General features: G+C 37.5%; 1 long non-coding RNA gene across 2 annotated transcripts; it reads right to left on the bottom strand.

Moving 5' to 3' along the window:
- Window positions 1-8752: 8752 nt before the first annotated feature.
- Window positions 8753-24551, bottom strand: LOC124167531. 2 transcript variants are annotated; one of them, XR_006866708.1, is made up of 3 exons: window positions 24346-24551; window positions 16030-16150; window positions 8753-9072 (listed from the first exon to the last, which is right to left on the bottom strand). It is a non-coding gene; the product is annotated as an uncharacterized LOC124167531 (long non-coding RNA). The 2 variants fall into 2 exon arrangements; XR_006866707.1 differs by lacking the exon at window positions 8753-9072 and having other exon boundaries at window positions 14908-16150.
- Between the last annotated feature and the right edge of the window lie 7 nt (window positions 24552-24558).

The following is a 24558-nucleotide window of genomic DNA, read 5'->3' as shown; positions in this document are numbered from 1 at the left end:
AGTCTGGTAGGACCCTTCCAGAATTAAAATCCGAGGCAAACACTAAGTGAAGAACAAATGACTGAAATACCTGAAACTGGGGCTCCTATCCCTCAAGTTTAACATTGCATTACCAAAATATACTTGTGCATATTATTACACAATATTGTCATTAAAAAATGATGCCTATAGCACATAATACTAAAACAACAGCAAGTCATTAGCATTGAATAAAAACACAAAGAAAGACACAGGAAAACGGTTACTGGAGCTTTTGAAGCCAATAGCTTCTTTCTCAATGCCTGAAGAAAAATGATTGGGTACAAGGCATTTAGGAAGATGCTATTGGCTTCGAAAGCTGCAGTAACAGTTTTTCCTGTGTCTATTTTCCGTGCTTTCATTCAGTGCTTGGGACTTGCTATTGTTTTATTTTATATCATACAACAATAAAACTTTTTCTAGCCTTAGGATGGGCACACAAAAAAAGTTACCGTTAGTTGAATGGAAAATATAAACGAAAAATAGAAAGATGCAACATAGGGAATAGTTTGTTTGAACTTTCTATGCGACGCAGCCCATCTTCCTCAAAAGAGAAGAGGAACGGGAATCATTTTGAATTCTGAACAGGATTGATTCCTGTTCCTATTTCCTCTTGAGAAAGATGGGCTGCGTACCATTGAAATTTTGAACAAACCATTCACAGTGAGTTCCATCTTTATATTTTTCCTATAAAGCTAAGTATTTGTGAGCCCACCCTAGGGCAAGAAGAAGTTTTACTTATTTATATGTCCTGTCTAAAAATGATGCGTGTGACACATAATAATAATAATATGGCGATGAGTCACTAGCACACAAGATACACATAAAAAGAAACAAGCAAATTTTTGTTCTAGTTTTCGAAGCCAACAGCTTCATTCTCAATGTCTATGGAAAAATACACCTATAAATTTTGCTTGTTCATTTCCTAGTAGTGAACAGCCCCCTTTATTTTACAAAAACAATATTTTGTATGAACAAAAGACAAGCCACAGGCGAACCTAGTGAAAGTATTACCTCAAACTCTAGAGGAAGAGCCAGGCAGCTAGGGTCAAAGACAAAGATTAGGCAAGCTTTTGCTGAAGCCTTTAAAGATCCTTTTAGGTCAGAGGGTGTAGGGTTGGACTCTGGTGAACCTCGAAAACTGACTAAAAGTAGAGGTAGAGGAAAAAAACCAGAAAGGACATCCAAGGTTTGCAAACACCTAAATACACTCCATCAAGACGCATCTGTTTCACCTTCTTCATCATTTGAAGGAAGTGCGTCAAGCAGGACAAGGAGTCAAAAATGTCCGGCAAAAACGGCCCTGATGGAACTGATGAGTGGGACAGTGATGGCATTGGAAGCGCTGGCCAGGGCTCATCAGGTGGTAAAAGTGGAGCATCAAGTCAAGGAACTAAGGCAAATCCTTTAAAAATTTCCTTTGACGCAGAGAATCCGAACAATGCCATCAAAATTGTGGCTCTTTACGAGCATCACAAAAAGTTCTTCGACCCAAATATAAATAGGCCAAAAGGTGATCCAATGAAATATCTCTTAAATACGGGTAAGGAGCTCAGGCAGAAAGTGAACTACGCCAAGAACAATGGTGGACTTTATGTGCTGTTCCCATATTTTGCTGCAAATATAAATATAGGCAAGGAACCAAAAGAATAAGAACTGACCTTTAACAGGTTTCATGCCATCCTTTTGAGTGCAAGCAGTGGTAAGAACTCCCGGCCTTTGTGTGCACTTGCCTTAAATATAAGAACAGCTGAAAACCTCGAGTTGTTTGAAAAGCGTGTCCTAAAATTGGTTGGGCCAGGGTATTCTCTACACGGACTAGCTTTTGCCGAAAGTGACAAATCTGCTGATGGCTTTTATGGATGGGATGTTGCACATCGTGGAGTGCTTGGAACATGCTTTGGTCTGGCTTTCGTGCTTGATTACCAGTTTTATTGCTAATAGTGGCGAGGTTGCAAGTGCTGAAGGTTTTTCATAAATTCAGAAACACCAATAGATTTTATATAGGACCAAAGAGGACAGGCACCAATGCAGTGAAAAGATCGTTTGGTGAAACAAACATTGAGTTAGTTGGAGCCGTGTATATGTTATTTGTAATCTTATAATTGTAATATCTACGCAGAGACACCAAGTGTTATGAAGGTGAACTATCTTCCTCTTTGGATGTTTTTTGTTTTACTTGTATTTCCGGTTGTCGTTGTTCATGTACTATCTCTATGTTGGTAGCACTGCAAATAAGTGAGTAGTACGGTGCGCAATGTAAAATGTACGAGTGTAAAGTAACATTGGTTAATAAACAGTTATTAAGTACCATGTGACCATGTCTGAACATAACAGTTCATCCGTGATCGCGAATAGACGTGTGAAATTAATATCAGTCTTATTTATTTCCAATCCTGATCCGTTCCTACAGTATATACCACCAAATTCCCCTTCTGAAGTTTACACCAATCACTGTACAGCTGTTGAGGAAGTTTATTCTTCGGATCACTTCTCCGATGTAATATTTTTTTGTGACTTTAATTTACCTGAGTTCAAGGATTGGGAGATTTTAACGAGTGGTTGTGATTCTGAGAAATGTAAGGTGTCCTTACCGCCCTGTGGTTAAGCCTATAATTGAGTTCTTTTAGCTTTTGCAATGTCAACAGCTCAATGTGTGCCCTAACCAGCCCCCTAGAACTCCCTATCCCAGCCCATTGGAATCCATGTTCCTTTTTTGAAGCCAGTTCATGCGTTCTCCGCTTTGGTTTGGCGGTAGCGCCACCAGTAGAAGAGCGCAACCTGAAGAGCCCAACCTGAAGAGCCCAACCTGAAGAGCCCAACCTGAAGAGCCCAACCTGAAGAGCCCAACCTGAAGAGCCCAACCTGAAGAGCCCTAAGGATATGATTCACCGTGAATTGCGATCGAGAGCACATGTTTTAAAAACTTCAATTTGAAGATTGAGCGAGCTACGGAGGCTATTTACCACAGAAATATAGTTCGTTTGTATTAGTGAACGTAGAAATCGTTTTTTTTTTTTATTCCGATTGTTTATCTCTTTCGGAAAGATGCCGTGGTCGTGTGTTGCGCCGAATTCTTCCACCGGCTATGGCAGTTCCAAGACGGAATACTCGTTATTCAAAGTCCCGACGAAGCCAGAGATACGGAATTTATGGCAAAAAGCTATTCCTCGACAGGATTTTACCCTGAAGGACAGCCACCGGGTATGTGAGAGGCATTTTGGGAGGAAGAAGTTGTCCGGAAAATAGTCCATAAAGATGGAAATGGAAAGATACTGGCCGAGGTAAGTCATATTTTTGTTATCCTACGCAAGAATGCAAAGATGGGTTTTGATTTATTACATTTCGGATGTAATATTTTATGTAATTGTTAGAATTGAGAGGATATTGAAAGTAATCACGTGGGAGTAAGAGTGAATAGTTGGTTTTTGAGATCGAGTTAAATCTGTAAGAGATCTTTTAGTTTTGCGAAAGAAATTAATAGACAGGATACCAGTGTTAATGTAGAATTCATTGCATTTTCTCTTTTTTAATTTTAGGCTAAAATACAGAAACCGAGGCTTTGTGAAGGCGCAGTACCTTCCCAGTTTCCTGGCTGCCCTAAATATTTAAGCGGAAATCCGTCGGCGAAGAGGAAAGCTCCGAACAGGGGACTTCCAACCCCTCGCCTGTGCAAAAAAAAACTTTTTCAGGGTGCTGATGTTGACGATGGAAAGGAAAACGTGGAACAGACGGAACACGATGGTGGGCAAGCTCATTCGGATGAGACAATCACGGCGACGGGAGGTGATTTTTTTATAAAAGTGAAGAGTGGGGCTTACGAGGCAAATATTCCCGATAGTTGGAAATTATTTTACTCCGAGTCGTTTGTTTTGTTCTACGACCTGAGTTGTCGAGTAGATGGTGGTATTGTAAACCCTTATGTGTACCGGCAAATTGTTGTTAAGGAGGATGGCATTGTGAAGTGCTCGATTTTAGGGAAAGAGGTGAAGATGAATGATGACGACTTAGTTATAGATAGTAAAAGTGACCTACTTAAGGCCATTACTATGGTTAACAACTCACTGGTTTGTGGAGACAGTGTGTTATCTGTAAGCTGCCCAATCGAAAGTGTGTCGATATATACTGATGCTCTTGGGCGATTGAGGCACAAAAAGTGTTCTATTGTTATTGCATGTGGGAACAACTGCAAGCATTGTTCTTGCGTTGTGCGCTTAGTACAGCAAAGACGCCGTAGGCAGGTGAGGCACCCTTGTGGGTCTTTCAAAAAAGTTGATCAGCTGAGGAAGAGGTTGAAGGCAGTAAGTAGGAGTAGGTCACTTCTTGAAAGTAAGTGTGCCCTGTACAAAGATGAGTTGCAGGCCAAGGAGGACGAAATGCAGGCCTTGAGCATGAGAGAGCTGGAGGAAAAACTTCAGCACACAGAAATCCCCCAGACTCAGCGAGATGTGATGAAGGAGATATTGGCTGCAGCAAAGTGCAGAAGTAAAAACGGACGCCGATATTCTGAGGATTGGGTGCTGATGTGCTTTCTCCTGCACATAAAGTGTCCAAGTGGCTACACTTTCTTGCGTGAGCACTAAATACTTCCTCTGCCTAGTACAAAAACGGTGAGGAAGTACCTATCTCTCAATGGTAAACTCAAGCTGTGATTTTGACCAGAACTTTTTTCAGCTTTTGCAGCTTAGGGTCAAGGAAATAGTACCAATGGAGAGGCATGGGATACTCTCTATTGATGAGATCCACTTGAGGGAGTGTTTCAGTATGCTCAAAGAGCCTAACCTATAAAGGCCTCATAGATTTTGGGGAGGATGGACCAAAGGCCATGGATTTTGATAGCAAAGCAAACCATGCGCTAGTTTTGATGTTTCAACCACTGTCTGGTAGTTTTCAGCAGGCAATAGCTACGTTTGCTGGAAGAGGACCCACCGAGGGTGCAGTTCTAGCAAAAATAGCTATTAAAGATTAGTAGAAAATATACCCTGGATAACAAAGTATTATTTTTTGTAACTCTTAGCTCTTTGCTATACTAACAAGCAGAAGCATCATTTACACATGGTCAAAAATGGTGAATTTATCTCTTTTTAGCTATTATCCTGCTGGAGAGGGTTGGACTTGTGGTGCATGGCATTGTTTCAGATTGCGCTGCCACAAACCGCAAGATGTGGTCTGAACTTGGTGCCAGTGGAGCAAGGAATGGCTTCAAAAATTATTTTGAACATCCAGCTGGGGAGGGTAGAAATGTTTATGTATTTGCTGACACACCGCACCTCATCAAAAATGTCAGGAACAGGCTCTACAACTCCGCTTGCTGCTGGAGGGTAGAATTTAAAAAAATGAGTTTCTCACCTACCAAACATGAAGGATTGAGGTTAACGTTGCAGTCCACAATAGATTTATGTTCATACATGTTATATGCCTGTGAATTTGATTATTTTTTGACTGGGAACATTAATAAAGACCCCCTTGAGGTATGTCCAACTATGAATGTTTACATTAATGTGATGATACTAACTATTGCTTTGATATTTATCCACTCTCTTCTTACATGTATATTTTTTTACTTTCAGCGCTTCTTTGGCATCATTCGCCATGTGTCTGGATTGAATGACCACCCTGCTGTGCTCAATTTTCTCCAACTGTATAAGATCCTCTCCTGCTTCTCGCTAATACACCCACCAAAATATGGGAGTTGCAGTGTGCAAGAGAGGACACCACCTCAGCAGCTGATAAAGCTATCAACCATAAGAGAGATTTATGGACTCTTCTACAAAAAGTTCAGCCCTTGACAAAATCAAGGAAAAATTACTCTTTGGCTGAGCTTGATGACTGGGAGTATGATGATGTCATAGGAAGTGACCATGACTACCATTGTGCACCAGTGGCAGACTGTTTCCTATATTATATTATAGGGTTGCTGGGCAAACACATAATCAAGTGGACAAAATGCGATGTGTGCAAAGCTGCCATTACTAATTCAAATTTACTTCCTAACAGTCCTGCTGCTGAGTTAGCTAACCAGAGGGCTGAATCCGGTTTTGTCCACACTAATAGAAACTTGCTCTCCATTGTTTGTGCACTAGAGAAGAGTTTTGAGGAGCACTGCAAGGAATTGGACATATGTGAAAAGGTCACTACACAACTATTAGAAGAGCATCATATGACATTCCCCTGTTCATCACATGGTGATGAAGTGATGTCGTACATGATTCACTTCATCCTAAAATTGAGGATGCAGCAGTTTGCCTATCTTCCCAGCATAGACAAGCCTAGGGAAAACGGGGATAGGAAAAAAACTGCAAAATTTTTCGCCACCTAGGCTACCATGTCTACTATTTATCCGTATGAATTTCCATTTTGCTTTCTTCAAGCAAATAATGTTTCTTTATTTGTGTGTGACTCTTACATTAGCAAATATTTTTCATTTTATTTTGACTCTAATTTTCTCCCAAGCTGTTTTTGCTTGAGATATGTTGTGCAATTGATAATCAACTTTGTCCTGGCCCTAACACAACTGGTAGACTACTTGATCCAATCTTCTCTCAAAGCATCTGTAAAACTGTTACCTATGCTGATATACCACTTGCTGATTTTGACTCTCATCACCCTGCTCTTTCCACTTCGATTCCCACTGACTTACTCCCATCAGCAAAAGTCTACAGTGCATATTATGATTTTAAATATAGTGATTATAGTGCAATTAACTCATCTTTGGATTACATCAATTGGGCTGGTGTACTAAGTAGCCTGTCTGTCGACGAGGCTTTTCATACTTTCTATGATAATTTATATGGTATAGTTTACCATTTCACCCCACTGAAATGTGTTTATTCTTCTACATATCCAAAATAGTTTACCTCTGAATTGAGATCCTTGGTAAGGAATAAAAAGTGTCTTCATAAAAAATTTAAAATAACTAGTGCTATTAGAGATTACGAAGCATTAGTGGAAATAAGAAAGCCATGTGAATATCTTTCCAATCACTGTTCCTTTAATTATATGGAACATGTTGGTGAATCTCTGACTAGAAATCCTAAATATTTTTGGTCTTATGTGAGCTCAGTTAAAAAATATTCTGAGTTTCCCAATTACTTGCACCTGGATGGTGTGACTGCTAATAATGTGTGTGATGTGTCTAATTTATTTGCAGAACATTTTTCATCTGTCTATAGCCATATCGAAGAAGATGATACCCCTAGGTACAACTTGATAATAACATCTCTCTGTCCAAACTGCGAGTATCTGTTGATGAAATTCACAAAAAATTAAAATCTATTGATATTTCTAAGGGGTGTGTTCCTGATAACATTTCTCCTTTAGCAATTAAGAATTGTAGTGATTCATTGGTGCATCCACTCATTTTATTTGATAAGTCTTTACAATGTGGCACCTTCCCAGAGCTGCTCAAATTTGAAAGGTAGTTCCTGTATTTAAAAGTGGCCAGAGAAGTGACATTAAGAACTACCGACCAGTTGTAATTCAGTCTTATCTTGCCAAATTATTTGAGAGCTTAGTTGTGGATAAGTTAGAACCAGTCTTGAGGCATGTAATTGACCCTCGTCAACATGGGTTTTTTTAAAGGTAAATCTACTTCCACAAACCTTTTTATCTTGCAGCAAAGTATTTTATCTGGTTTTGAAATGAGCAAGCAGACTGATGTCATCTATACAGACTTCTGTTAAGCTTTTGACAAGGTAAATCATCAGCTATGGTTAGCCAAATTGGAAGCAATGGGTATTTTTGGTACATTGTTAGAATGGATGCGCAGTTACCTTTCAAAACGTAGGCAGTTTGTATTGCTGAAAAATCATAAATCTGTGGAATATAGGGCTTCATCTGGTGTCCCTCAAGGCTCTCATCCAGGCTCACTTCTCTTTATGTTTTCATTAATGATGTTGGTCTTGCCCTATATCCATCCCATTACCTATATGCTGATAACCTTAAAATATTCGCAACCTTGCAAGAAACTGCCATCTGAGCGTAAGCCTCAAAAAATTGTAGCTGCATTTAAGACTAATCTACTAATATCTGAAATAGTTTTTTTTTACTCTATTGAAGAATTTTTGAACAATTTTTTACAGGAGTCCTGCATCCACTATGTGTAATTGTGTTTCTTTAACCTGATGTGCCCTATACCAGTGTAACTTTGTAATTACTTGATCTCTGGACAAATGCAGCTTTTTTATATGTATTATCACCCTTTTAGCCGCCTCTTACGACAAGCAGGGATACTGCGGGAGTATTCTTCCTCCCCCAACCCGCAGGGGCAATATTAATGAGGCATTTATCAGCTTAGATCCTTTCTACACCTTATAGACATACACTAGAAACCAGAGGCTCGAGCTTCCAGTTATATAAAAGAGGAAGTTTGAACTACTGTTGCAGCTAGACGGGTAGATTTTCTTCTGGAATCACTGGTAGCCTGGGGTTAAATGGCTGGGCTTCTGGAACCTGGGTAGGTTTTTCCTGTCCAGGGTATGGTTGTTTGTGTATGTTTTCTTGTTAAATTTGTTGAATACCCCAAAGTAAAAAGGCCAACATGAGCTGTATTTGGTGGTTTGAGAATAAAAATAAAAAAAATTAAATAATCACTGAATAAAATGGATTCCCCAAGGCCATTATCATAGTATAGTATCATTATATATGTTTAAAGGACAAGTCAAGGGATCAGGCAAGGAATAATGGAGAAAAGCTGTGGAGTAAATCAATATGCAAAATACAATAAAATAACAAATAAGCGGTGGCATTCCCTTTATTCAACAAATCCTATAAATCATTGGCATACTATGTTATACCAATACATGATATATTCCTATAAAATAATTTTACATTGATATTTTTCTCACAGATGTTATACTTTAATGATTTGCAAAGCTAAGAAATCTGAGAAATGCTATTGAATGCTCCTTGGCACACACAGCCAAGCTTATTACCCACAGAGGCCATTCTTGATGCCCACTCATCACCAGGAAATGCTACACCATCCTCTCATCGTTTAGTTGACATTTTCCCATCCCATTAGCTGATTCAGTATAATTAATATCAATGTACCAGCTGAAAAAATATGAACACAAGTTATATGGGTACTTCATTAAAAAGTAACATGTAACACTAACAAGTAGAAATATATTTTGATCAATTTAGGCCAACTGCTACCATTTGCTCAAAAAAATCGAATTTCCACAAGAATCTCAAATATATCCTCCATGAAGGTATTTAAAAAAAACTATAATTTCACAAATATCTTTATATAAGAAGGCCCATCTTAACAAATATGGAAGCTAAAAACCCTTAACTTGTTAACAAAATTTCGGAACCGGTTAAGTAAATAAATGTATTGTAGATTAACTCATGTAAAAGGGTGTTAAGTTTTCTGACTGCAGCATCCCTCAATAACCAGGATTACTTAAGTGTTTAGTTGACGACATTGTATCAAAGACAGTTCAGAAACCATACAGTAATATTTTTTTACTAAATTAAGTATCAATTGTTCTACTATTTAAGTTGGGTCCAGAATGACTATGTACTAGGGATTCTATGGTGTGAATTATATTTCTACTGCATATTTTCCACTGCAGCATGTTAGGTTTCAGAATATGAGAAAGAAATTATGATTTTGCTCCCATAATGAATTTGTAATTGTTTCTTTGTTTTCAAATTGCCTCAGTGATATGAAATTAAATACTATAAAGGTTAAAATACATGTAAAATGAATTCACACTATTTTTATGCAGTTAGTTGTAATTACTTAATGAATCCATTTCCTTTATTTGGAGTGAAACAACAAAATGTCAGCCTAGTTCTTCCAGCTGATTGATTTTACTTATTTAAATGCCCATCCACTTTATACCATAAACTTAACTTAAAAACTACAGTTTTTCTTTCAAAGGTGCAAATAATCGTCTGAGGAGCTGTGAAATACTGGTCCAAGACTTAACATTCGTTCATTTCGTATTCCAGATAGTTATCTGATTATTAGAGATGAGGAAGTCGTGTCTGTTTCCTCCTTGAAAGTATCCTTTGCACATATTTAAGATACATTTTCCAGGAATTGCAATTTTTCTTCTCTTTAAAAAAGCACTGCATTCGATTTGATGGTGGCTCTATAACAAGAGTGAATATTCCACTGGGAAAAAAAACATTGCTGGCTATTCCGCTATGGTTTCCTTGAATAGGGCCCCACACTAACTTGGTGGACGATAAATAAAACCACATAAGTATAACACCACATTTCTTCAACAATTCTTTTTATCCTCTTCAACACAACAGTCTAATGATCCTCTAGTGAATAAATTATGTCCTTTGTTGACATTATGCCTTACTTTATCATTCTTCGCATTCAATTACTATCAGCACCTCTCCCAGAGAGTCATGACAATCTAAACTACGGGCGAAAATCGTAAAATAAAAATGAAAATCAAATCTGGGGCAAGTTACCTCTTGTAAATCTACAAGGCTAAATAAAATCTACTTTCTAACTTAAAGCCACTGTCTCTCCCATATGAATCGGTGAAAGTAACCTTTCCGTTATATAGCTACAACTGTAAGCAATTTCTTATGATGAAGCTGAATCCAAAGCTTGGCAAATTAAATGCAATGGCTTATCCTTCTAGTAATGGCTAGCATAATTGTTTACACAATTATTTTATTAGTCATTAACTGATGAGCATATCTCAAATGGTGTGTTAGAGAGCAAGAGAATATTTGCTGACAAGTGTCCTTACTCTTGCATTCATTATGAAAAATGACAAAGCAGGAGCAATTTCCACAAATTTTAAATTCAATGTACTACCGGTTTCGCTTTACAGCATCATCAGGTACAAAAAAATCAAGTGCGCCACTTGTTAAATAGGAAGGCAGGATGGGGGGGGGGGGTGGTAAGACGGGAATATAGGGGAGGGGAAGAAAGGAGGGAAGGGTGTACAGTAGGGCGGATCGCAAAAATCGATTTTTTTCAAATCCATCTGGCCCAATGAAAAAAAGTTGTGGTACCGATCAAAAATAAGGCCTGAAAAATTTGAGACCTGTACGTGAACCCCTGACCCTCGCTCAAATGCGATTTAGGGGGGGAAGGTCAAAATTCGAAAAATATAAAATTTTATGGTCATTTCCTATAGATTTTGCCGAGTTACTGTCCTTCTAGGACAAAAATTTCGTGCATTTTGACGTATCTGCCATCGTTTAGCCACAAAATGCCTAATTTGAGTCCGCGCCCGCGAAGAAAATATTACAACGCCCGCGCAGCGTCGCGGATACAAGAGCTGCTAGCCGATCCCGTCCCCTCCCCGCTCGCTTCTCCCCCTCCCATGCCTCGAATGCAGCAAAATTCATCTCGCGTGTGCTGCTAGGAGGGCGTTTATCTTTGATAATATAAATCGGAAGATGGTAGAAGGTAAAAAACGGTGCGTAGTGAGACGACTTGTCCCTTATTTGGAGCCTCGTCGGCGTTAAACAAATCGATGTTACCAACTTATAGAGAAGTGATGAAATATTTTTAGATCTGCGAACGCAGGAAAGGAGCCTGCGGTCTATGAAGATGCCTCTCGAGCGGCTTTAAGGTGTGGGAACTTAGGATACACAGTTCTATTCCGGTATTGTCCGACAGCTGTGTCTAAATGGATTTTGGGTGAAGGCCGCTCGCGTCCCCTCCCCGCTCGCCTCTTCCACGCCCAAAATGCACCAAAATTCACACCAAGTGCGTCTTTTTTCGTTGGTCTTACTAATATTTGATGTTTCAGCATCGTCCGGTGAGGAACAATCACGAAAGAATTACTCAATTATCTTCTTTCCAGTCTATATTTCTTATATTAGTGTCATTCCTCGTCTTTCGCTGCTGTCAACAAAGTTTTGGTGAATTCTTTCACGAATATCTCGTCCGCATGTATAATAAAAAGAATATTTAACTTCAATTTTGAACGTTCACTAATAGATTTTTCATTTCCACAGCGCTAATGTCAGATATAGCCGAAGGAACCGGAGTCTCTCTCCAATATATCATCAGCGTGTAGTCCTTTACGTCGATATTAAAACCCAGCAATTAAAAAAATCTCGGATTTGTTGCCAAACGCATCCTTGCAGCAACGCAAATTGGGTCCCTAGATTACCCTCCCACTGTTTATGTCGCAAATCCAAGTCAGCATAGTGCAATTAGCAAATATACCACAGTAAGGGATGAAACACGGATTTAATGCTTTCCCGACGAATGATGTGGGTTAACTCTTTTCGGGATTCAACAAAATTTATCTCTTATGATGAGCCCCGAGTCGGAGATTGAAATGTTGGCCATTATGGAAAAATTAACCCGGTGGGAATCCCGAGTTTAGTTCACTCATTAAGGGATGTTGGAATTATGCTTATAGCAAAGGGATGATGCCTCCTTTTTTAATTTTGTGTATCTACTTTTCACTCCGAAAGGAATCGATAATCGCATAATAATAATTTTATAACTTCTGCTAATCCTCTGACGGGCGAAGCAAACCTCCAAAAGTGGGACCCTGTTTCTTCAATTAACACCACACATTCCCCTCTAAACTTGAATTGATAAGTCCTCTTGCCTTTTTTCATCAGACAAGAGTATAGTCTTTCGTTCCAATAAAATGGAGCCCTTTGATGAAATCTCTCTTTTCTTATCCACAGTAGGCAGGGCTGGGCAAAATACAGGCCGAGGAGTATTTGAAATACAAAGTACTGCACAAAATGTATTTGAAATGCAAAATACCAAATACAATATACAAAATACACTTGTAAGGAAACTAAGACATCTTTAAAAAGTTATAACACATAAATAAACATAAAAATTCTAACATACACATATACATTTGAGATTTTTCAAAATAAAAATTATCAAATGTTGCTCTCTATGAATGAATTATTCCCCTTGAGGAATACAAGTTTTTCAAAAAGTTTGTCTGACAGAGCTCCCCTCACAGGGAAATGGATAAACCCAGCAAGTGAAAATAAGTCTTTCCACTGGTGAAGATGAGCATAGGCTTGTATTAAATCTGATGAACATTTTCTTAATATTCGGATAATTTTGTAAACTCGACAGCGATTTGTCAGTATGTAGCATCTTTTTCTGTGTACGTAAGTGATTCTGGTACACTAGCTTTGATGTATCTTACGAAGTTATGACTTTTGCGTCGGCTAAAGTTGCGGGAACGATCATTGCTGTTGTTTGGTTCTTGCATATACCTCTATCACAGTTGGCAGATGCATTTTCCCCGAAGAAGTTCCAATTTGAGTTTATAGTCCTTAATGTTTATTTTATGAGGAAAGTAGAGATACAAATCGGCTAATTTCATTTTCTTCGAATGAATTGATGAAGAAAATTTTTGATACTATTTTCCTGTACAAGAATTGACGATGTTGACTCATCGATCACCGATAATTCCCTTTTTTCCTCAGTTGTCGAGTTTCTTTAGGATTCAATCCAGCAGCTATCATCTTTCTTTTCGTCAGCTTGTCTTTCAAACTACTTCTTCATTGGGGGAAACTTATGCTCCTCCTTGCACTTACACGCAAAAATATCGCATAATTAAATATGTTCCTTTAAAATTGTTTGAGCCTTATACTTCAATAAAACCCTACTTTTTGTCTATTCTAATTTTCCGTAAGTTATAGTACTTCCTGTGGTACCGCTAAATCCATTTAGTCACATTCACAATGGAAGAGAAGCGCGTCACCATAGTTCGCACACCTTTATAGCCACTCGAGAGGCCGCTTCGTAGACCGCAGGCTCCTTTCCTGCGTTCGCAGATCTAAAAATATTTCATCACTTCTCTATAAGTTGGTAACATCGATTTGTTTAACGCCGACGAGGCTCCAAATAAGGGACAAGTCGTCTCACTACGCACCGTTTATTACCTTCTACCATCTTCCGATTTATATTATCAAAGATAAACGCCCTCCTAGCAGCACACGCGAGATGAATTTTGCTGCATTCGAGGCATGGGAGGGGGAGAAGCGAGCGGGGAGGGGACAGGATCGGCTAGCAGCTCTTGTATCCGCGACGCTGCGCGGGCGTTGTAATATTTTCTTCGCGGGCGCGGACTCAAATTAGGCATTTTGTGGCTAAACGATGGCAGATACGTCAAAATGCACGAAATTTTTGTCCTAGAAGGACAGTAACTCGGCAAAATCTATAGGAAATGACCATAAAATTTTAAATTTTTCGAATTTTGACCTTCCCCCCCTAAATCGCATTTGAGCGAGGGTCAGGGGTTCACGTAGAGGTCTCAAATTTTTCAGGCGTTATTTTTAATCGGTCCCACAACTTTTTTTCATTGGGCCAGATGGATTTGAAAAAAATCGATTTTTGCGATCCGCCCTAGTGTACAGTCATGGAGCTTGGGAAACTCTCACTCCATCCTAGGTTTTCCCAAGCTCCGAGACTGTACACCCTCCCCTCCTTTCTTCCCCTCCCCCGCCTTCCCGTCTTACCCCCCCCCCCCCCCCATCCTGCCTTCCTATTTAAGAAGTGGCACACTTGATAATTTTGTACCTGATGATGCTGTAAAGCGAAACTGGTAGTACATTGAATTTAAAATTTGTGGAAATTGCTCCTGCTTTGCCATTAATCATTATGTCACGTTTCCACTCCATCTCGCCTGAAACCTCAGATTATACTTGCATTCATTAATTTTTTTTGTTAAGACTTGAAGAATGGGATTGGCTATTTTGACTCATTCAGGTTTCAGAATTTCATAATTTCTAATGTGTAATTTATCAATGTAGTACCTAGACAGATGGCTATGAGTCATTTTGGCCCATTAATTCTTTCATAAAAGTCAATAATTGTGAATACTGGCTTCACCTGAATACCTTAGTTACTTGAGTATGTTACCTGAGCATAAAATGTTATTTTACACCAGTTTACATTTTTCTCTTCCCTGAAATATGAGACGTAAAAAATTATGTCTAGGTAAATACCTGCATTTACCTATTTTAGACTTGCTATAGTCAGCTACATGTCACTTTTATGGAATAAGATTTATTTAATTCATTAAGACCAATGAAAAATGAGTAAAAATTGAATTAAGTCCATAGTAACATTCTGCATGGGAATGCTTTTAAGTAAATTTATAAATAATATAATTTTGTTAATATTTAATTCACCCATTGCTTTATTTTGCTTCCCATTCTTTTTGCTATTTCCAGAAAAGTGTTATCCAACCTTCTTAACGGGAAGAGAACATTAATCAATGAATATATTTTACCGCATGTGGCACCAGTGGTGTAGCAAGGAGGCGAGATCCATAACCCCCCACCCCAAAAATAAAAAACAATTATGTGCATACTTACCATATACTTACTTCATCATTAAAGAAAACAAAATGTTGAAAAATCATGAATTTACAGAAGATTTCTATGAAAACTGAAGTTTTTTCCATTATGAAAAATGTTAAAATTATTTTAAAATGCTCTATTTTCCATCCTTATTTTATTTTCCCCCTCTCCCCTTTGGTTTTCGACCCCCCAAACAAAATTCCCGGCAACCGCACTGTGTGGCACCTTTTAGTGACTTAAAAATGTATTATTTATTAAAATACAACCATTCCAATCATTACAGACCCTAAAAGCTGAAGAAAATTGCTGGTCTCATTTAGCATTTTTCCGCAATTAGTGTTTTAAATTTTGTCTCCCTTTATAAATGTCAAATCACGATTCTACTGTAATTGCATAATGCAGTAGAGTACTGATTTATGGTTTTCATGGGAATAAAATTTAAGAAGTAAATGCAAAAAGTACAAAAGGGGACCTGCCATTTACTTGAGGTTTCATATTCTGTAATTATTAGAATGGCTTTCAATGAATAAAATATATAACTTTAAGTCACTGAAAAGAGACATGTAAAAATAAGACGTTTCAAAGCGAAGATACTCTTCCCAATGAAGGTTGGAAAATACTTATAAGAAAACAGCTAAAAAATGGGAAGGTAAATTGAAAGTGATATGCAATTTTTTTATGACATTTTAAGAGAATTGTAATATTAATTAACGTAAATTGCATTACAGAATTAGGGGATAAAAAACATTTCCTGCTTGTTGTGAGTCAGACCTTCCTGCTGGGCTCAATGCCATCAGCCATGCTTGCAGATTCCATTCCCTCCTCTTCTATGACCGGAAGCAGACCTCTACATAAAAGATAAAATCAAAAACAAATATTAGCTATTAATTTCAATAATTTTTATTCCATTAATCATCAACTGTGCATCTATGTGGAGCATACACTGCCTTAACATTTCCTGTAAATCTAGAAATAATACAACTAGCAGAGTTTTCTTTAGTTTTTAGAGCTTCCTTGGGCATGCATATATTAGTCCATTCACTGTTTGAAACCTAATATCAAAACATGTAGAAGTTCTTGAGAAACTTGCGTTCAAAGTGGACCAACCATTTACCAAGCGTCAACACCATACCTGTTTTCATACAAAGCCAAATTTAAACCTCACCATTGAAGCTTTTCAAGAGATAGGGAGGATCAAAGCTGGTTATGACCCTCAGCCCGTCAAACATAAAGGATGAATTACCAAAATTTGCATCAAGAAGCTGCATGCTATGAGTTGACATTACTCGTGCCCACTTCACCAATTGTGCTTGCTACTCGCAGGCCATATGTTTGTAATTACATAAAATGCAGCCAGCACCTTTGTAATCAGCTCTACTGGACTGTACTGTCAATCCATGATTAAGATAAAATCAACAAGTAAGTGGGAGAACATATCTTCATTTTGGACAGTTTTCAAAGGAATTCTTCAGCTTGATGACAGAGACCGTGCTATCTGCTGGAAGGGATATGAAATTACTCATCCGTTCATAGGATATTGGACCACTTTCAAAGGATAGACCCAGTATCTTTTCTTCAGAGCTCTTACTCTGCCGCAAGTGCTTTCCCTGACCACACTTAAAAATTGATCGAAAGAATATAAGTCCAGATGGACTGAACCCATCCTCAAATAGTGTTAACAAGTCAATATCTGAACAAAGACAATGTAGAAAATAGAGCAGGAAGTCAATATAACACAAACAAAATAGACTGGTGCATAGATTCAGGATCCTCTGATCATTTAGTAAATTCTAAAGAACATTTTAAAGAGTGTAATGAACTGAAAAAGCTAAGAGATTTCAGGATCCAAAAATACAACGCGCATGGAGGCAGTTGGTATTGGAAACATTAAAGCAGTACGCTTTATGGGAAGACAATATACTTATCTTACTATTAAGATAGTTTATTATGTGCCTGATTTGAAAAAAATTGTTATCTGTCTCAAAGATGAAACAAAGTGATCTTATGGTTGAATCTTCAGAAGAGAGTGTGAATACATACATAAATTTGGTAGCTTGGAGAATATGCAACGGGAGATTGCAGACATAATTTGTTTACCATTGAAACGGACAGCGTGTATGAGGCAGGACAATCCAATTATGTAAAATAAGGGACTAGATGAATTGTGCACAGAAGATTTGGCCATTTGGGCACAAATAGTTTAAAATTACATGTTAATAAAGAAAGAAATGGTGGAAGGCTTAAGAGGAAGTGATATTGATGATAATAGAGGGTTCTATGAACCTTGCATACTAGGATAAACATGTAGGCAACCTTTTCATGACGAAGGATGTAGGGTCAGTAGACATTTATAAAAATTATTCAGAGATATTTTCAAGAATGAGTGTACAGATTTTAATGATATTTGTTTTTTTTTATTCATCTCAGCCCTCAATAACAAAATGAGTAATAGTTATACTAAAAGTCCACAAATAATTTCGAGTTGATCATAAGGTTATTTTTTTAGGAGTTTGTAACACTGCACAAGCTGTAAATTCGGTCAAAAGTACATGATTTGTTTTGTTTATAGCAAATTTAATGACTGCACTTCGTATCAATATTAAAAACACTTTAATAGTTAAACCATATTACAGTAAAACCTCTATGTAGTGAACCTCTTTACATCATAAACCTCCATACATCATACCATCCCTACGGTCCCGTCAGATTTACATGTAAATTTATAGGCAAACCTCTTTGTAGTGAACCTCTTTATATCGTAAAACCTCCACTTATCATACCAAGGAGATGCCCCCGAGACGGCCTAACTACCTCTTCAAATCAAACCAAGACAACTAGAGACCATTAATGCAGCCGCGATTACGTATGTACATGGAATGGCATTTTCAGTGATAAATGTTTCACCCTTATTATTTTTTTCTTATATACCTTTAATATGCTGTAATTTTCACATTAATCATTAGTTGTGGCCATTTTGTTCCATATGAGAGCATACCTAACAGTAAATAAGATCAAAGGTATCTAACTATCCTAATCATTTTAAATGACTGTTGAATTAAGAGAGATCTCATAATTTTCTCTCAAATCGTAGTAAAAATCATGTGATAGCACACGCTTTCTGTAATTATTATGTATATAGGTAATAAATATATGTTCACTAATCCATGCATGTTTGTTTAAACACATACATATAATGGTTTTATAGACAGTAGTGCCTTCCATTTCTAAATGATATGAAAAAATGGTGCCTATCACTAAAACCTCTCTAAAGTGAACCTCCATACATCATAATGCCCAAATTTTGGTACCCACCGTTACGATATAAAGAGGTTTTACTGTAATATAATTAAATTCAAGCTAAACCAGGATTAAGTTGAGTCGACAACAAACACATCACTACTGGTCACTACCGTGTATGTACACAAATCTCCATTGTTGACCATCGGTCTTGGCTGTGTTCCAGTCAACAAATCGAGCAGATTGATTTCATTTCATCCAAACTTTTGTAATTTCGTTTCATCGAAAGATGACACACAAACAACGTGTACCCGAATATGATTCAAAACCACAAAAATCATAAATGGTTGAGCGAGTGAGCAATTTTGGCAGCTAACAATGAAGATGTGGAAGATTTACTTCGTAATTCAGAGTCAAATCTTTGGTATTCTGTATTCCCTCAAATCTATTGACTGAGTAACAAATTAAAACCAGGTCACCAACTATCCATCTGAATTTTTAAACCTCTTGGATGTGCCTGGCTTACGACTGCAGAATTTACAGCTGAGGGTCGCCTTGGTGGTCACGATGCTTCGAAATCTGAACCAACCAAAACTATACAATGGAATGCATTTGATGATTTAATGAAACTGATATTAACTGTGATTCATGCGACTATAACCGATGGAAAATTCAAAGATGAGGAAGTTCTCATTCTGAGGATTCCCATGATCTGGACTGAGATGCTCTTAGAGGTCAACTGAATTCAATTTCCAATCCATGCTGCACTTGCAATGACAGTTAACAAATCACAAGGTGAGTGTTTATAGTCTGACTATAGGAAACCCATCTTTTTCTCATGGTCAAATATACTGGCATGTTCACGTGTTGGTAAACCACCCACATAATTTTTTCGTGCACTGGATCATAAAACATAAACTGTTGCATATCAGCAGGTACTTGAATCAAAACAATAAAGCTGAATGTGTAGGGTAAACCTGGTAGTTTGTGCAATGCACTTTTCCGAACCGAGCAATAACTGGCGCGCCACAAGTCATGACATAGTAATGCTGCTCCCTGGGGGCTATTCTCACAATTTTTTGAGCGTCAGTCAAGCATCAGTGTAGCATTGCATAAATTAGCCCCAAGGAAGGGACACGTTTACACAAGAGACTTGGACCTAGCAACATAAGACCACAATTGTCTTAAATTTCCTAAGTCAAAGCATAAAAATTAGAAAATTCACTGAAAAAAAATCTGCACATAATTCCCCGGTGTACACTATGTTGATCGAATAAAGAAAATGTCTTTCTAACAAGCTATAGTAATACCTTTTTTGTGGTTTTATTTAATATTTTTCTTGTTTTATTATAACAAGTCAAAAATTATTAAAATCAGAACAGCAGCTCTTATTTAATAAATGGCGTAAAATAAACTTTTCATCGATTATTAGGCAGTACAAAGTTTGCCGGGTCAGCTAGTGTCATATGAAAGACAGTGAAGGTCAGCATTTAGTCAGGGATGGGCATGATTCATCTTCATGATCACAAATCTTAATTCACAAATCAAGACTTTGATTTGTGACTCCAATAATTTTTTTAAATGATTAATGACCCGTGAGTTGACTTTTTTAGTTGAGGTGATTAGTGAGCCAAATTTCTGTGACGCAGCTCATGATTCACTGACAAATCACAAATATCACTGATTTCTCTGCTAGAAACATAGATCATCGACGCTATACGAGAACATCACAAGAAAGGTGAATCAACTTAATATCATAATGTTCAGCATGGCATCCAGAAGAGTTGATAGCCTGACTTGATCTTTTTTCCCATTATATTTTAGTTTCTGACAAAAATAACATTCCAGTGGATGCCATATTCTTTGATTTAAAGAAAGCTTTTGATGAGGTTTCTCATAGCGAGCTAACTTTGAAATTAAAACCTTATGGGTTGGACAGTAATATTATATGATGGATCAATCATTTCCTATATAATTGGGTCCAAAGAAATGTTTTGGACAGTGCTACCTCACCATTCATTGGAGTCAATTCAGGTGTCAAGGTAGTGTGCAAGGTCCACTCCAGTTCCATATGTACACATATGATTTCAATAATGTGGTAAAAAGTAAGCTTCACCTATTTGCTGATGATGCATTAGTCCACAGAGAAATTCTATCCCCAAATGATAAAGAACATTTTAATGATGACGTGCAAGCAATTGAAAAATTGTATATGATACATGGCAGTTGGAATTTATTTTTAATTTTTTAAAAATGTGTAGTAACAAACTATTGGAAAAAGAATTGTTCTCCCCCTAGCACTTAAGAAATAAGTATCATAAATTATCAACAAGGCGGAATCCATTAAACATCTTGGAATAAGACTAACACATGGTCTTCCCCGAGGTAAATATATGTGAAATAATACGTCAAGCTAATCGTAAACTGGGATTCATCAATAGAGTACTGGGTAAATGTGATGATTATGTACAAGAAATCAGCTACCTTTTCCTTGAAAGGCTTTGTTTGAAACATGCTTCCAGTGCATGGGATCCCTAAAAAATCGGTCAAAATAATGACCTTATATGTGTGCAGCTAAGATTGGCAAGATTTTTAAAGGGACAGTATAATAATTATTTCAGAATATTTAGTCTATTAAATTAATTACAGTGGGAATCATTGTCAGATTGCACATTGAAATTTAGACTTCACGTCCTAAATAAATGCCAAGATAAAATTTACAGTGATGACATAAAAAATATTTTACGAACCCCAACTTGCTAAGGTAAATTGGACCATATTCACAAAATTAGATAAATTGATTGCCGAGCTGACAGATTGTAATGTCCTTTTATCAGTGCGATATGAATAGCTGTAAATATGTCCAAAACGAGTGAATCCATGTACATATATCATAGGAAGCCCTGAATAAATGTATGTATTGGGCCCGTATTCTTAGTCGACCCTGTAGGACCAACCAATCCTGGATACGTCATCAGCCCTTACATAAAGCGATCTCGCCTTACATACGCCACATCAAGCCCTACATATGGCCGTTTTTGGAACTAAACGGGCCCTACACCCTACAAAAACATGGCGGCCAAATTTCGTCCACTGATCATTTCGATTAAATAATCTACATTACAATGGATGTTAAGGGAGACGAGCTCACACGAATGATTTCAAAACATACAGAAACACAGCAGAAAGGTAATAATATTACCACATTAGACCCATCAAATGAAATAAATAACAAAGTTGGCTGAACTATAATATGTACAATATAGTGGTATGCATCACCTTGTTTCTGCAGATATATATTAATATTTCTCACGTTTGGCACCTGGCGGACGACACCGAAGGTTTATTTACCTTGAGCTGTTGCCCTAACAACACGCCCGAAAATTATGGGACGTCTTTCCTTGGTTTCATAGTTAGGTCTCATTACGCAACCAGAGTGGAAAACTGGCACTGTGCCATCATCTACGTCATTTCTGAGAACTTGACAATGGATTTACCCCCCACCACTAATGTAGGGTTGACTGAGAAATGCATGTAGGGACAGATATGTACGGTCGACTAAGAATACTGGCCTCAGAACTTGAAGAACAGCATATTTTTGCATGCTTCCTTTGCTTTTTTTATTTTTTTAGTAGCGAGGTTTAGACTAGTGTATTGTTACTACATAATCCTTTTTCATGCATGACATGTAGTGCATGTTTGGTGAGCATTCACCCCCTGCCATATACCCATTCTCACAGCTAGCGAGTTGGTACCTGAAACGTCGGCGCTCCCATATAATCTTACCCGTGCGGTATCCCGAGAAGAATTTTTACATGTTGTTCGCCGGGAAAGTGTTAAATCTTACATTGTTCATTGACGTATACAACAATGGGAACTAGAAAAGATTTGGCAACATCTGTTTATTACTTGAGTTGCTTTCAAAATAAGCCAAGTGTACAACTGTGGCAGGAACTCAAAAGGGTTTTGAGATTCATAAAGGGAAAAGTTAACTTATCTCTTCCTTCTGATTAAGGTTGCATAAATACTCCATTGATAGGATTTGCAGAAGCAGATTGGGCAAGAGATAGTGATATGAAATCAACATCGGGACACTTGTTTAAAATCAATAATAATACTGCGGTTTGGTCACATAAGAAGCAGGCAACTGTCGTTTTAGTTCAACTGAAGCTAAGTTTGTCTCTCTGTATAATACAACAGCTGAGGCTTGTTGGATAATCCAATTATTAAATGATTTAGATATATTACTGTTAAAAATTAAACATTGGGTTTGTCAAATCTTACTCTTGATGGAGCGTGTTGATATTAAGAAACCTAACATTTGTAACATAGACTTCGATTATGGTTGCTATTTTGCTATAGTTTGGGTTGCTGTTGGTGGTGAGTTATTTAAAGAGTTGGGTTCATTCTATTGCTATAAAGAAATTGTTTAAAGAAAGAAGAGTGATGTTTGTACAAAGACAAAAGCTCTCCACATTAATTTATTGAATTCATCATTCCAGACAATATTCCTACCCTACGGGATTGACATTTCATGTACGGAGAAAGTCAGCCCATAGAATTTTAGTGCTCAGAAATAGTAATCGGAAGACTCTTAAATGCCTATTGATTTATAGTTGTTGGCATTTATTCCTTCACTACTTATTCATTGACATCTTCAATAACTATGACCAAACTATTCGAAGTAGTAAATACTAGATATTTTAACACTAGTTTATCATTTCATTAAAGCAACAATAATTTTGTTCGCCTTCAAATTAATCACCATCACAATACTTTCCAATGATGACATTTTTAGTACATACTACGATATATCACAAAAAATGTTAAAGCTTTAACAAGACAGTCCATTAACATTTTCCTTGAGAGTCATTTATGTACTAAATAACACAAAAATAATGTTTTTTTTTAACCGGATGAACAAAAAACGAACCTAAGATACTCTGCATGTAATCTATGTTACCAGACGCATGTCAGAATTTAATAATAAAAACTATGATAAACATATTCTATTTTTTTTGTTCAATTTTAACAGGTGAAACTCCATGTGTATTGTGAGCATTCTCAAGTTATTAGAACTTACGTCACCTGGATACACGGAGTTTATCGATTACATGTTGAATATTTAAAATGTGCACTTCTGAGTGAGTGGGTCTGAGTAACCTCTTTCAATCATAAATATAAAAACCACTAAGAAAGATTCACAAAATGAATTAATACATGAAAGGTTAGAGCTTTTTTTACATTTTTTTTTAAGATTGTTACAGTTCAACTCAGTAAATTGTGTTTAGCTAAAATTGTGATCTTCGTCTCTGTGACCAAGGGCGTACCCAGGATCAAAACTAGGGGGGGGGGGGGGTTCAAGCCATGGTTGATCAAGTAAGCGGTAAGTTTATGGTATGGAAAAGATTAATGAAATCAACATTTAAAGGAAACTATATCAGCTTTTACATAGTTTTCAAATTCATTGAAAAAATATTATTTTCAATTAAGACATTTGCGTTTTTTGCTCCTAGGAGGGGGGCAGCTGCCCCCTCCTGCCCCTCGCTGGCACGCCCATGTCAGTGACTGTAACATACGTTACTTTGGAATGGCCGTTAACTTTAAGTGCGTTGACAGACGTGGGGAGACATTTAGTCAAAAATTGGATTTAAATGACTTCAGTGTATCTTTTGCGTAAGCGCCAAAATGCTCTACAACATTTATAAGGCTACTGCTACGTTAAATACATGAAAACCAGGTGAAACAGATTACTAGGTACGAATGGAATAAATACCCACGTTCACGGTCAATTGCAATGTTTACCTCAGGAACATGGTTTGCCTCCGCGCTATCGTCTTCAACAGTCCCCTTCTAATCCTTCTCGTCTGAATAGGGAGCTATTGATGATTTGACAGCAAAAAGTTGTCCACTTGATGCAGCATTACAGATTAGCACATGACTCCAAGATTGCACATTCCCTGACATGCCATGCCTTCCGTCACTGTTCGCCATTTTCGCGCCACCGCGCGACCGCGC

Source organism: Ischnura elegans, chromosome 11 (assembly GCF_921293095.1).
Source record: "Ischnura elegans chromosome 11, ioIscEleg1.1, whole genome shotgun sequence".
Classification (NCBI taxonomy): domain Eukaryota; kingdom Metazoa; phylum Arthropoda; class Insecta; order Odonata; family Coenagrionidae; genus Ischnura; species Ischnura elegans.
The sequence above is the reverse complement of the archived record's forward strand: the minus strand, read 5'-3'. Positions and strand labels throughout refer to the sequence as shown.